The 11,879-nt window shown below is 63.4% G+C and overlaps 12 non-coding genes across 12 annotated transcripts in view; all 12 read right to left on the bottom strand.

Moving 5' to 3' along the window:
• Positions 1-731: 731 nt before the first annotated feature.
• On the bottom strand, positions 732-922 carry LOC138223856 (U2 spliceosomal RNA). The gene has a single exon (XR_011182249.1). It is a non-coding gene; the product is annotated as a U2 spliceosomal RNA (small nuclear RNA).
• An 817-nt stretch (positions 923-1,739) lies between these two features.
• On the bottom strand, positions 1,740-1,930 carry LOC138223855 (U2 spliceosomal RNA). The gene has a single exon (XR_011182248.1). It is a non-coding gene; the product is annotated as a U2 spliceosomal RNA (small nuclear RNA).
• Positions 1,931-2,747: 817 nt separating this feature from the next.
• Positions 2,748-2,938, bottom strand: LOC138223854 (U2 spliceosomal RNA). Its single transcript, XR_011182247.1, has one exon. It is a non-coding gene; the product is annotated as a U2 spliceosomal RNA (small nuclear RNA).
• An 817-nt stretch (positions 2,939-3,755) lies between these two features.
• LOC138223853 (U2 spliceosomal RNA) lies at positions 3,756-3,946 on the bottom strand. Its single transcript, XR_011182246.1, has one exon. It is a non-coding gene; the product is annotated as a U2 spliceosomal RNA (small nuclear RNA).
• Positions 3,947-4,763: 817 nt separating this feature from the next.
• Positions 4,764-4,954, bottom strand: LOC138223852 (U2 spliceosomal RNA). The gene has a single exon (XR_011182245.1). It is a non-coding gene; the product is annotated as a U2 spliceosomal RNA (small nuclear RNA).
• Positions 4,955-5,771: 817 nt separating this feature from the next.
• On the bottom strand, positions 5,772-5,962 carry LOC138223851 (U2 spliceosomal RNA). Its single transcript, XR_011182244.1, has one exon. It is a non-coding gene; the product is annotated as a U2 spliceosomal RNA (small nuclear RNA).
• An 815-nt stretch (positions 5,963-6,777) lies between these two features.
• LOC138223850 (U2 spliceosomal RNA) lies at positions 6,778-6,968 on the bottom strand. Its single transcript, XR_011182243.1, has one exon. It is a non-coding gene; the product is annotated as a U2 spliceosomal RNA (small nuclear RNA).
• An 819-nt stretch (positions 6,969-7,787) lies between these two features.
• Positions 7,788-7,978, bottom strand: LOC138223849 (U2 spliceosomal RNA). Its single transcript, XR_011182242.1, has one exon. It is a non-coding gene; the product is annotated as a U2 spliceosomal RNA (small nuclear RNA).
• Positions 7,979-8,795: 817 nt separating this feature from the next.
• LOC138223848 (U2 spliceosomal RNA) lies at positions 8,796-8,986 on the bottom strand. The gene has a single exon (XR_011182241.1). It is a non-coding gene; the product is annotated as a U2 spliceosomal RNA (small nuclear RNA).
• An 819-nt stretch (positions 8,987-9,805) lies between these two features.
• LOC138223847 (U2 spliceosomal RNA) lies at positions 9,806-9,996 on the bottom strand. The gene has a single exon (XR_011182240.1). It is a non-coding gene; the product is annotated as a U2 spliceosomal RNA (small nuclear RNA).
• Positions 9,997-10,815: 819 nt separating this feature from the next.
• On the bottom strand, positions 10,816-11,006 carry LOC138223846 (U2 spliceosomal RNA). The gene has a single exon (XR_011182239.1). It is a non-coding gene; the product is annotated as a U2 spliceosomal RNA (small nuclear RNA).
• An 817-nt stretch (positions 11,007-11,823) lies between these two features.
• LOC138223845 (U2 spliceosomal RNA) overlaps positions 11,824-11,879 on the bottom strand; it is a 191-nt gene continuing 135 nt past the window's right edge. The window contains exon 1 of the small nuclear RNA XR_011182238.1: positions 11,824-11,879. This exon is cut by the window's right edge and continues 135 nt beyond it. This is a non-coding gene — a small nuclear RNA (U2 spliceosomal RNA).

Below are 11,879 nucleotides of genomic sequence, written 5' to 3'. Positions count from 1 at the left end.
CGGCTGCCGGCCGCCCGGACTCCGCTCTCCCCCTCTCTTGCCTGCCTGCTTGCTCGCCTGCCTGCCCGCCAGTCCCGGGCGGGGGCCCTGCTCTTGGATCTCCTGTCAACGGCCCGACAACGACCGCAGCCGCAGGGGGGCGCCAGCCGGCCGGCCTCCTTAGCTTAGGCCCCTCCCACCAGCAGCAGCTGTGCCGAGCGAGCTGCAAGCGAAAGCGGACCGTCGGCACCTGCGGGCAGAGGCAAGGGGCAGCGCTCTCTCGGGAGGGACGGGGACACACACACACACAGACGCGCGCGCCTGCCCGCCTGCCGGAAAAAAAGGAAGAAAAGGTGTATATACTAAGTTTTTTGGAGGGAAACCGCCCGGCTGTCGAAAGGGGCCCGCCTGCGAGGACGGGGACACACACACACACACACACACACATACACACACACACACACACACACAAAAGCCACGCCTGCCTCCCTGGGAAAAGGCTGAAAAAACTAAGTTTTTTGGAGGGAAAACGCACGGGAGCCGAAAAGGGGGCCGGCCTGCTTGCCCAGAGAGTCGAGACGCGGGAAAGTGCACAGAGGGAGCACGGGAACGGAGACGGGGAGGGGGAGGGGGAGAGAGAGACACACAGATGGACGAGAGACGAGACCCGAGAAGAAGGAGCTCCAGTCCACCTCGCTTGCTTGCTTGCTTGCTTGCTTGCTAGCTACGTCTGTCTTTTCACCGCTGAGAGAAGGTGGTGCACCGCTCCCGGAGGCGCTGCAATACCGGGCCGATGCGTGGAGAGGACGGAGCAAGCTCCTGATCCAGCTCCCTGTTCCAAAAATCCGTTTAATATGTGGTCCCCCGATGGGGGACGTATCAGATATTAAACTGATAAGAACAGATACTACACTTGATCTTAGCCAAAAGGCCGAGAAGCGATGCCCGACGCCGGCCTTGGGCGGGCGCGCGGGCGTCCGGCTGGCGCGCAGCGGCGCAGGCCGACGCCTCGGGAGCCCGGTCCGCACGCGGCTGCCGGCCGCCCGGACTCCGCTCTCCCCCTCTCTTGCCTGCCTGCTTGCTCGCCTGCCTGCCCGCCAGTCCCGGGCGGGGGCCCTGCTCTTGGATCTCCTGTCAACGGCCCGACAACGACCGCAGCCGCAGGGGGGCGCCAGCCGGCCGGCCTCCTTAGCTTAGGCCCCTCCCACCAGCAGCAGCTGTGCCGAGCGAGCTGCAAGCGAAAGCGGACCGTCGGCACCTGCGGGCAGAGGCAAGGGGCAGCGCTCTCTCGGGAGGGACGGGGACACACACACACACAGACGCGCGCGCCTGCCCGCCTGCCGGAAAAAAAGGAAGAAAAGGTGTATATACTAAGTTTTTTGGAGGGAAACCGCCCGGCTGTCGAAAGGGGCCCGCCTGCGAGGACGGGGACACACACACACACACACACACACATACACACACACACACACACACACAAAAGCCACGCCTGCCTCCCTGGGAAAAGGCTGAAAAAACTAAGTTTTTTGGAGGGAAAACGCACGGGAGCCGAAAAGGGGGCCGGCCTGCTTGCCCAGAGAGTCGAGACGCGGGAAAGTGCACAGAGGGAGCACGGGAACGGAGACGGGGAGGGGGAGGGGGAGAGAGAGACACACAGATGGACGAGAGACGAGACCCGAGAAGAAGGAGCTCCAGTCCACCTCGCTTGCTTGCTTGCTTGCTTGCTTGCTAGCTACGTCTGTCTTTTCACCGCTGAGAGAAGGTGGTGCACCGCTCCCGGAGGCGCTGCAATACCGGGCCGATGCGTGGAGAGGACGGAGCAAGCTCCTGATCCAGCTCCCTGTTCCAAAAATCCGTTTAATATGTGGTCCCCCGATGGGGGACGTATCAGATATTAAACTGATAAGAACAGATACTACACTTGATCTTAGCCAAAAGGCCGAGAAGCGATGCCCGACGCCGGCCTTGGGCGGGCGCGCGGGCGTCCGGCTGGCGCGCAGCGGCGCAGGCCGACGCCTCGGGAGCCCGGTCCGCACGCGGCTGCCGGCCGCCCGGACTCCGCTCTCCCCCTCTCTTGCCTGCCTGCTTGCTCGCCTGCCTGCCCGCCAGTCCCGGGCGGGGGCCCTGCTCTTGGATCTCCTGTCAACGGCCCGACAACGACCGCAGCCGCAGGGGGGCGCCAGCCGGCCGGCCTCCTTAGCTTAGGCCCCTCCCACCAGCAGCAGCTGTGCCGAGCGAGCTGCAAGCGAAAGCGGACCGTCGGCACCTGCGGGCAGAGGCAAGGGGCAGCGCTCTCTCGGGAGGGACGGGGACACACACACACACAGACGCGCGCGCCTGCCCGCCTGCCGGAAAAAAAGGAAGAAAAGGTGTATATACTAAGTTTTTTGGAGGGAAACCGCCCGGCTGTCGAAAGGGGCCCGCCTGCGAGGACGGGGACACACACACACACACACACACATACACACACACACACACACACACACAAAAGCCACGCCTGCCTCCCTGGGAAAAGGCTGAAAAAACTAAGTTTTTTGGAGGGAAAACGCACGGGAGCCGAAAAGGGGGCCGGCCTGCTTGCCCAGAGAGTCGAGACGCGGGAAAGTGCACAGAGGGAGCACGGGAACGGAGACGGGGAGGGGGAGGGGGAGAGAGAGACACACAGATGGACGAGAGACGAGACCCGAGAAGAAGGAGCTCCAGTCCACCTCGCTTGCTTGCTTGCTTGCTTGCTTGCTAGCTACGTCTGTCTTTTCACCGCTGAGAGAAGGTGGTGCACCGCTCCCGGAGGCGCTGCAATACCGGGCCGATGCGTGGAGAGGACGGAGCAAGCTCCTGATCCAGCTCCCTGTTCCAAAAATCCGTTTAATATGTGGTCCCCCGATGGGGGACGTATCAGATATTAAACTGATAAGAACAGATACTACACTTGATCTTAGCCAAAAGGCCGAGAAGCGATGCCCGACGCCGGCCTTGGGCGGGCGCGCGGGCGTCCGGCTGGCGCGCAGCGGCGCAGGCCGACGCCTCGGGAGCCCGGTCCGCACGCGGCTGCCGGCCGCCCGGACTCCGCTCTCCCCCTCTCTTGCCTGCCTGCTTGCTCGCCTGCCTGCCCGCCAGTCCCGGGCGGGGGCCCTGCTCTTGGATCTCCTGTCAACGGCCCGACAACGACCGCAGCCGCAGGGGGGCGCCAGCCGGCCGGCCTCCTTAGCTTAGGCCCCTCCCACCAGCAGCAGCTGTGCCGAGCGAGCTGCAAGCGAAAGCGGACCGTCGGCACCTGCGGGCAGAGGCAAGGGGCAGCGCTCTCTCGGGAGGGACGGGGACACACACACACACAGACGCGCGCGCCTGCCCGCCTGCCGGAAAAAAAGGAAGAAAAGGTGTATATACTAAGTTTTTTGGAGGGAAACCGCCCGGCTGTCGAAAGGGGCCCGCCTGCGAGGACGGGGACACACACACACACACACACACATACACACACACACACACACACACACAAAAGCCACGCCTGCCTCCCTGGGAAAAGGCTGAAAAAACTAAGTTTTTTGGAGGGAAAACGCACGGGAGCCGAAAAGGGGGCCGGCCTGCTTGCCCAGAGAGTCGAGACGCGGGAAAGTGCACAGAGGGAGCACGGGAACGGAGACGGGGAGGGGGAGGGGGAGAGAGAGACACACAGATGGACGAGAGACGAGACCCGAGAAGAAGGAGCTCCAGTCCACCTCGCTTGCTTGCTTGCTTGCTTGCTTGCTAGCTACGTCTGTCTTTTCACCGCTGAGAGAAGGTGGTGCACCGCTCCCGGAGGCGCTGCAATACCGGGCCGATGCGTGGAGAGGACGGAGCAAGCTCCTGATCCAGCTCCCTGTTCCAAAAATCCGTTTAATATGTGGTCCCCCGATGGGGGACGTATCAGATATTAAACTGATAAGAACAGATACTACACTTGATCTTAGCCAAAAGGCCGAGAAGCGATGCCCGACGCCGGCCTTGGGCGGGCGCGCGGGCGTCCGGCTGGCGCGCAGCGGCGCAGGCCGACGCCTCGGGAGCCCGGTCCGCACGCGGCTGCCGGCCGCCCGGACTCCGCTCTCCCCCTCTCTTGCCTGCCTGCTTGCTCGCCTGCCTGCCCGCCAGTCCCGGGCGGGGGCCCTGCTCTTGGATCTCCTGTCAACGGCCCGACAACGACCGCAGCCGCAGGGGGGCGCCAGCCGGCCGGCCTCCTTAGCTTAGGCCCCTCCCACCAGCAGCAGCTGTGCCGAGCGAGCTGCAAGCGAAAGCGGACCGTCGGCACCTGCGGGCAGAGGCAAGGGGCAGCGCTCTCTCGGGAGGGACGGGGACACACACACACACAGACGCGCGCGCCTGCCCGCCTGCCGGAAAAAAAGGAAGAAAAGGTGTATATACTAAGTTTTTTGGAGGGAAACCGCCCGGCTGTCGAAAGGGGCCCGCCTGCGAGGACGGGGACACACACACACACACACACACATACACACACACACACACACACACACAAAAGCCACGCCTGCCTCCCTGGGAAAAGGCTGAAAAAACTAAGTTTTTTGGAGGGAAAACGCACGGGAGCCGAAAAGGGGGCCGGCCTGCTTGCCCAGAGAGTCGAGACGCGGGAAAGTGCACAGAGGGAGCACGGGAACGGAGACGGGGAGGGGGAGGGGGAGAGAGAGACACACAGATGGACGAGAGACGAGACCCGAGAAGAAGGAGCTCCAGTCCACCTCGCTTGCTTGCTTGCTTGCTTGCTTGCTAGCTACGTCTGTCTTTTCACCGCTGAGAGAAGGTGGTGCACCGCTCCCGGAGGCGCTGCAATACCGGGCCGATGCGTGGAGAGGACGGAGCAAGCTCCTGATCCAGCTCCCTGTTCCAAAAATCCGTTTAATATGTGGTCCCCCGATGGGGGACGTATCAGATATTAAACTGATAAGAACAGATACTACACTTGATCTTAGCCAAAAGGCCGAGAAGCGATGCCCGACGCCGGCCTTGGGCGGGCGCGCGGGCGTCCGGCTGGCGCGCAGCGGCGCAGGCCGACGCCTCGGGAGCCCGGTCCGCACGCGGCTGCCGGCCGCCCGGACTCCGCTCTCCCCCTCTCTTGCCTGCCTGCTTGCTCGCCTGCCTGCCCGCCAGTCCCGGGCGGGGGCCCTGCTCTTGGATCTCCTGTCAACGGCCCGACAACGACCGCAGCCGCAGGGGGGCGCCAGCCGGCCGGCCTCCTTAGCTTAGGCCCCTCCCACCAGCAGCAGCTGTGCCGAGCGAGCTGCAAGCGAAAGCGGACCGTCGGCACCTGCGGGCAGAGGCAAGGGGCAGCGCTCTCTCGGGAGGGACGGGGACACACACACACACAGACGCGCGCGCCTGCCCGCCTGCCGGAAAAAAAGGAAGAAAAGGTGTATATACTAAGTTTTTTGGAGGGAAACCGCCCGGCTGTCGAAAGGGGCCCGCCTGCGAGGACGGGGACACACACACACACACACACACATACACACACACACACACACACACACAAAAGCCACGCCTGCCTCCCTGGGAAAAGGCTGAAAAAACTAAGTTTTTTGGAGGGAAAACGCACGGGAGCCGAAAAGGGGGCCGGCCTGCTTGCCCAGAGAGTCGAGACGCGGGAAAGTGCACAGAGGGAGCACGGGAACGGAGACGGGGAGGGGGAGGGGGAGAGAGAGACACACAGATGGACGAGAGACGAGACCCGAGAAGAAGGAGCTCCAGTCCACCTCGCTTGCTTGCTTGCTTGCTTGCTTGCTAGCTACGTCTGTCTTTTCACCGCTGAGAGAAGGTGGTGCACCGCTCCCGGAGGCGCTGCAATACCGGGCCGATGCGTGGAGAGGACGGAGCAAGCTCCTGATCCAGCTCCCTGTTCCAAAAATCCGTTTAATATGTGGTCCCCCGATGGGGGACGTATCAGATATTAAACTGATAAGAACAGATACTACACTTGATCTTAGCCAAAAGGCCGAGAAGCGATGCCCGACGCCGGCCTTGGGCGGGCGCGCGGGCGTCCGGCTGGCGCGCAGCGGCGCAGGCCGACGCCTCGGGAGCCCGGTCCGCACGCGGCTGCCGGCCGCCCGGACTCCGCTCTCCCCCTCTCTTGCCTGCCTGCTTGCTCGCCTGCCTGCCCGCCAGTCCCGGGCGGGGGCCCTGCTCTTGGATCCTGTCAACGGCCCGACAACGACCGCAGCCGCAGGGGGGCGCCAGCCGGCCGGCCTCCTTAGCTTAGGCCCCTCCCACCAGCAGCAGCTGTGCCGAGCGAGCTGCAAGCGAAAGCGGACCGTCGGCACCTGCGGGCAGAGGCAAGGGGCAGCGCTCTCTCGGGAGGGACGGGGACACACACACACACAGACGCGCGCGCCTGCCCGCCTGCCGGAAAAAAAGGAAGAAAAGGTGTATATACTAAGTTTTTTGGAGGGAAACCGCCCGGCTGTCGAAAGGGGCCCGCCTGCGAGGACGGGGACACACACACACACACACACACATACACACACACACACACACACACACAAAAGCCACGCCTGCCTCCCTGGGAAAAGGCTGAAAAAACTAAGTTTTTTGGAGGGAAAACGCACGGGAGCCGAAAAGGGGGCCGGCCTGCTTGCCCAGAGAGTCGAGACGCGGGAAAGTGCACAGAGGGAGCACGGGAACGGAGACGGGGAGGGGGAGGGGGAGAGAGAGACACACAGATGGACGAGAGACGAGACCCGAGAAGAAGGAGCTCCAGTCCACCTCGCTTGCTTGCTTGCTTGCTTGCTTGCTAGCTACGTCTGTCTTTTCACCGCTGAGAGAAGGTGGTGCACCGCTCCCGGAGGCGCTGCAATACCGGGCCGATGCGTGGAGAGGACGGAGCAAGCTCCTGATCCAGCTCCCTGTTCCAAAAATCCGTTTAATATGTGGTCCCCCGATGGGGGACGTATCAGATATTAAACTGATAAGAACAGATACTACACTTGATCTTAGCCAAAAGGCCGAGAAGCGATGCCCGACGCCGGCCTTGGGCGGGCGCGCGGGCGTCCGGCTGGCGCGCAGCGGCGCAGGCCGACGCCTCGGGAGCCCGGTCCGCACGCGGCTGCCGGCCGCCCGGACTCCGCTCTCCCCCTCTCTTGCCTGCCTGCTTGCTCGCCTGCCTGCCCGCCAGTCCCGGGCGGGGGCCCTGCTCTTGGATCTCCTGTCAACGGCCCGACAACGACCGCAGCCGCAGGGGGGCGCCAGCCGGCCGGCCTCCTTAGCTTAGGCCCCTCCCACCAGCAGCAGCTGTGCCGAGCGAGCTGCAAGCGAAAGCGGACCGTCGGCACCTGCGGGCAGAGGCAAGGGGCAGCGCTCTCTCGGGAGGGACGGGGACACACACACACACAGACGCGCGCGCCTGCCCGCCTGCCGGAAAAAAAGGAAGAAAAGGTGTATATACTAAGTTTTTTGGAGGGAAACCGCCCGGCTGTCGAAAGGGGCCCGCCTGCGAGGACGGGGACACACACACACACACACACACACACATACACACACACACACACACACACAAAAGCCACGCCTGCCTCCCTGGGAAAAGGCTGAAAAAACTAAGTTTTTTGGAGGGAAAACGCACGGGAGCCGAAAAGGGGGCCGGCCTGCTTGCCCAGAGAGTCGAGACGCGGGAAAGTGCACAGAGGGAGCACGGGAACGGAGACGGGGAGGGGGAGGGGGAGAGAGAGACACACAGATGGACGAGAGACGAGACCCGAGAAGAAGGAGCTCCAGTCCACCTCGCTTGCTTGCTTGCTTGCTTGCTTGCTAGCTACGTCTGTCTTTTCACCGCTGAGAGAAGGTGGTGCACCGCTCCCGGAGGCGCTGCAATACCGGGCCGATGCGTGGAGAGGACGGAGCAAGCTCCTGATCCAGCTCCCTGTTCCAAAAATCCGTTTAATATGTGGTCCCCCGATGGGGGACGTATCAGATATTAAACTGATAAGAACAGATACTACACTTGATCTTAGCCAAAAGGCCGAGAAGCGATGCCCGACGCCGGCCTTGGGCGGGCGCGCGGGCGTCCGGCTGGCGCGCAGCGGCGCAGGCCGACGCCTCGGGAGCCCGGTCCGCACGCGGCTGCCGGCCGCCCGGACTCCGCTCTCCCCCTCTCTTGCCTGCCTGCTTGCTCGCCTGCCTGCCCGCCAGTCCCGGGCGGGGGCCCTGCTCTTGGATCTCCTGTCAACGGCCCGACAACGACCGCAGCCGCAGGGGGGCGCCAGCCGGCCGGCCTCCTTAGCTTAGGCCCCTCCCACCAGCAGCAGCTGTGCCGAGCGAGCTGCAAGCGAAAGCGGACCGTCGGCACCTGCGGGCAGAGGCAAGGGGCAGCGCTCTCTCGGGAGGGACGGGGACACACACACACACAGACGCGCGCGCCTGCCCGCCTGCCGGAAAAAAAGGAAGAAAAGGTGTATATACTAAGTTTTTTGGAGGGAAACCGCCCGGCTGTCGAAAGGGGCCCGCCTGCGAGGACGGGGACACACACACACACACACACACACACATACACACACACACACACACACAAAAGCCACGCCTGCCTCCCTGGGAAAAGGCTGAAAAAACTAAGTTTTTTGGAGGGAAAACGCACGGGAGCCGAAAAGGGGGCCGGCCTGCTTGCCCAGAGAGTCGAGACGCGGGAAAGTGCACAGAGGGAGCACGGGAACGGAGACGGGGAGGGGGAGGGGGAGAGAGAGACACACAGATGGACGAGAGACGAGACCCGAGAAGAAGGAGCTCCAGTCCACCTCGCTTGCTTGCTTGCTTGCTTGCTTGCTAGCTACGTCTGTCTTTTCACCGCTGAGAGAAGGTGGTGCACCGCTCCCGGAGGCGCTGCAATACCGGGCCGATGCGTGGAGAGGACGGAGCAAGCTCCTGATCCAGCTCCCTGTTCCAAAAATCCGTTTAATATGTGGTCCCCCGATGGGGGACGTATCAGATATTAAACTGATAAGAACAGATACTACACTTGATCTTAGCCAAAAGGCCGAGAAGCGATGCCCGACGCCGGCCTTGGGCGGGCGCGCGGGCGTCCGGCTGGCGCGCAGCGGCGCAGGCCGACGCCTCGGGAGCCCGGTCCGCACGCGGCTGCCGGCCGCCCGGACTCCGCTCTCCCCCTCTCTTGCCTGCCTGCTTGCTCGCCTGCCTGCCCGCCAGTCCCGGGCGGGGGCCCTGCTCTTGGATCTCCTGTCAACGGCCCGACAACGACCGCAGCCGCAGGGGGGCGCCAGCCGGCCGGCCTCCTTAGCTTAGGCCCCTCCCACCAGCAGCAGCTGTGCCGAGCGAGCTGCAAGCGAAAGCGGACCGTCGGCACCTGCGGGCAGAGGCAAGGGGCAGCGCTCTCTCGGGAGGGACGGGGACACACACACACACAGACGCGCGCGCCTGCCCGCCTGCCGGAAAAAAAGGAAGAAAAGGTGTATATACTAAGTTTTTTGGAGGGAAACCGCCCGGCTGTCGAAAGGGGCCCGCCTGCGAGGACGGGGACACACACACACACACACACACACACATACACACACACACACACACACACAAAAGCCACGCCTGCCTCCCTGGGAAAAGGCTGAAAAAACTAAGTTTTTTGGAGGGAAAACGCACGGGAGCCGAAAAGGGGGCCGGCCTGCTTGCCCAGAGAGTCGAGACGCGGGAAAGTGCACAGAGGGAGCACGGGAACGGAGACGGGGAGGGGGAGGGGGAGAGAGAGACACACAGATGGACGAGAGACGAGACCCGAGAAGAAGGAGCTCCAGTCCACCTCGCTTGCTTGCTTGCTTGCTTGCTTGCTAGCTACGTCTGTCTTTTCACCGCTGAGAGAAGGTGGTGCACCGCTCCCGGAGGCGCTGCAATACCGGGCCGATGCGTGGAGAGGACGGAGCAAGCTCCTGATCCAGCTCCCTGTTCCAAAAATCCGTTTAATATGTGGTCCCCCGATGGGGGACGTATCAGATATTAAACTGATAAGAACAGATACTACACTTGATCTTAGCCAAAAGGCCGAGAAGCGATGCCCGACGCCGGCCTTGGGCGGGCGCGCGGGCGTCCGGCTGGCGCGCAGCGGCGCAGGCCGACGCCTCGGGAGCCCGGTCCGCACGCGGCTGCCGGCCGCCCGGACTCCGCTCTCCCCCTCTCTTGCCTGCCTGCTTGCTCGCCTGCCTGCCCGCCAGTCCCGGGCGGGGGCCCTGCTCTTGGATCTCCTGTCAACGGCCCGACAACGACCGCAGCCGCAGGGGGGCGCCAGCCGGCCGGCCTCCTTAGCTTAGGCCCCTCCCACCAGCAGCAGCTGTGCCGAGCGAGCTGCAAGCGAAAGCGGACCGTCGGCACCTGCGGGCAGAGGCAAGGGGCAGCGCTCTCTCGGGAGGGACGGGGACACACACACACACAGACGCGCGCGCCTGCCCGCCTGCCGGAAAAAAAGGAAGAAAAGGTGTATATACTAAGTTTTTTGGAGGGAAACCGCCCGGCTGTCGAAAGGGGCCCGCCTGCGAGGACGGGGACACACACACACACACACACACACACATACACACACACACACACACACACAAAAGCCACGCCTGCCTCCCTGGGAAAAGGCTGAAAAAACTAAGTTTTTTGGAGGGAAAACGCACGGGAGCCGAAAAGGGGGCCGGCCTGCTTGCCCAGAGAGTCGAGACGCGGGAAAGTGCACAGAGGGAGCACGGGAACGGAGACGGGGAGGGGGAGGGGGAGAGAGAGACACACAGATGGACGAGAGACGAGACCCGAGAAGAAGGAGCTCCAGTCCACCTCGCTTGCTTGCTTGCTTGCTTGCTTGCTAGCTACGTCTGTCTTTTCACCGCTGAGAGAAGGTGGTGCACCGCTCCCGGAGGCGCTGCAATACCGGGCCGATGCGTGGAGAGGACGGAGCAAGCTCCTGATCCAGCTCCCTGTTCCAAAAATCCGTTTAATATGTGGTCCCCCGATGGGGGACGTATCAGATATTAAACTGATAAGAACAGATACTACACTTGATCTTAGCCAAAAGGCCGAGAAGCGATGCCCGACGCCGGCCTTGGGCGGGCGCGCGGGCGTCCGGCTGGCGCGCAGCGGCGCAGGCCGACGCCTCGGGAGCCCGGTCCGCACGCGGCTGCCGGCCGCCCGGACTCCGCTCTCCCCCTCTCTTGCCTGCCTGCTTGCTCGCCTGCCTGCCCGCCAGTCCCGGGCGGGGGCCCTGCTCTTGGATCTCCTGTCAACGGCCCGACAACGACCGCAGCCGCAGGGGGGCGCCAGCCGGCCGGCCTCCTTAGCTTAGGCCCCTCCCACCAGCAGCAGCTGTGCCGAGCGAGCTGCAAGCGAAAGCGGACCGTCGGCACCTGCGGGCAGAGGCAAGGGGCAGCGCTCTCTCGGGAGGGACGGGGACACACACACACACAGACGCGCGCGCCTGCCCGCCTGCCGGAAAAAAAGGAAGAAAAGGTGTATATACTAAGTTTTTTGGAGGGAAACCGCCCGGCTGTCGAAAGGGGCCCGCCTGCGAGGACGGGGACACACACACACACACACACACACATACACACACACACACACACACACAAAAGCCACGCCTGCCTCCCTGGGAAAAGGCTGAAAAAACTAAGTTTTTTGGAGGGAAAACGCACGGGAGCCGAAAAGGGGGCCGGCCTGCTTGCCCAGAGAGTCGAGACGCGGGAAAGTGCACAGAGGGAGCACGGGAACGGAGACGGGGAGGGGGAGGGGGAGAGAGAGACACACAGATGGACGAGAGACGAGACCCGAGAAGAAGGAGCTCCAGTCCACCTCGCTTGCTTGCTTGCTTGCTTGCTTGCTAGCTACGTCTGTCTTTTCACCGCTGAGAGAAGGTGGTGCACCGCTCCCGGAGGCGCTGCAATACCGGGCCGATGCGTGGAGAGGAC

The sequence above is a fragment of the Lepisosteus oculatus genome, chromosome 16 (genome assembly GCF_040954835.1).
Source record: "Lepisosteus oculatus isolate fLepOcu1 chromosome 16, fLepOcu1.hap2, whole genome shotgun sequence".
Classification (NCBI taxonomy): Eukaryota; Metazoa; Chordata; class Actinopteri; order Semionotiformes; family Lepisosteidae; genus Lepisosteus; species Lepisosteus oculatus.
The sequence above is the reverse complement of the archived record's forward strand: the minus strand, read 5'-3'. Positions and strand labels throughout refer to the sequence as shown.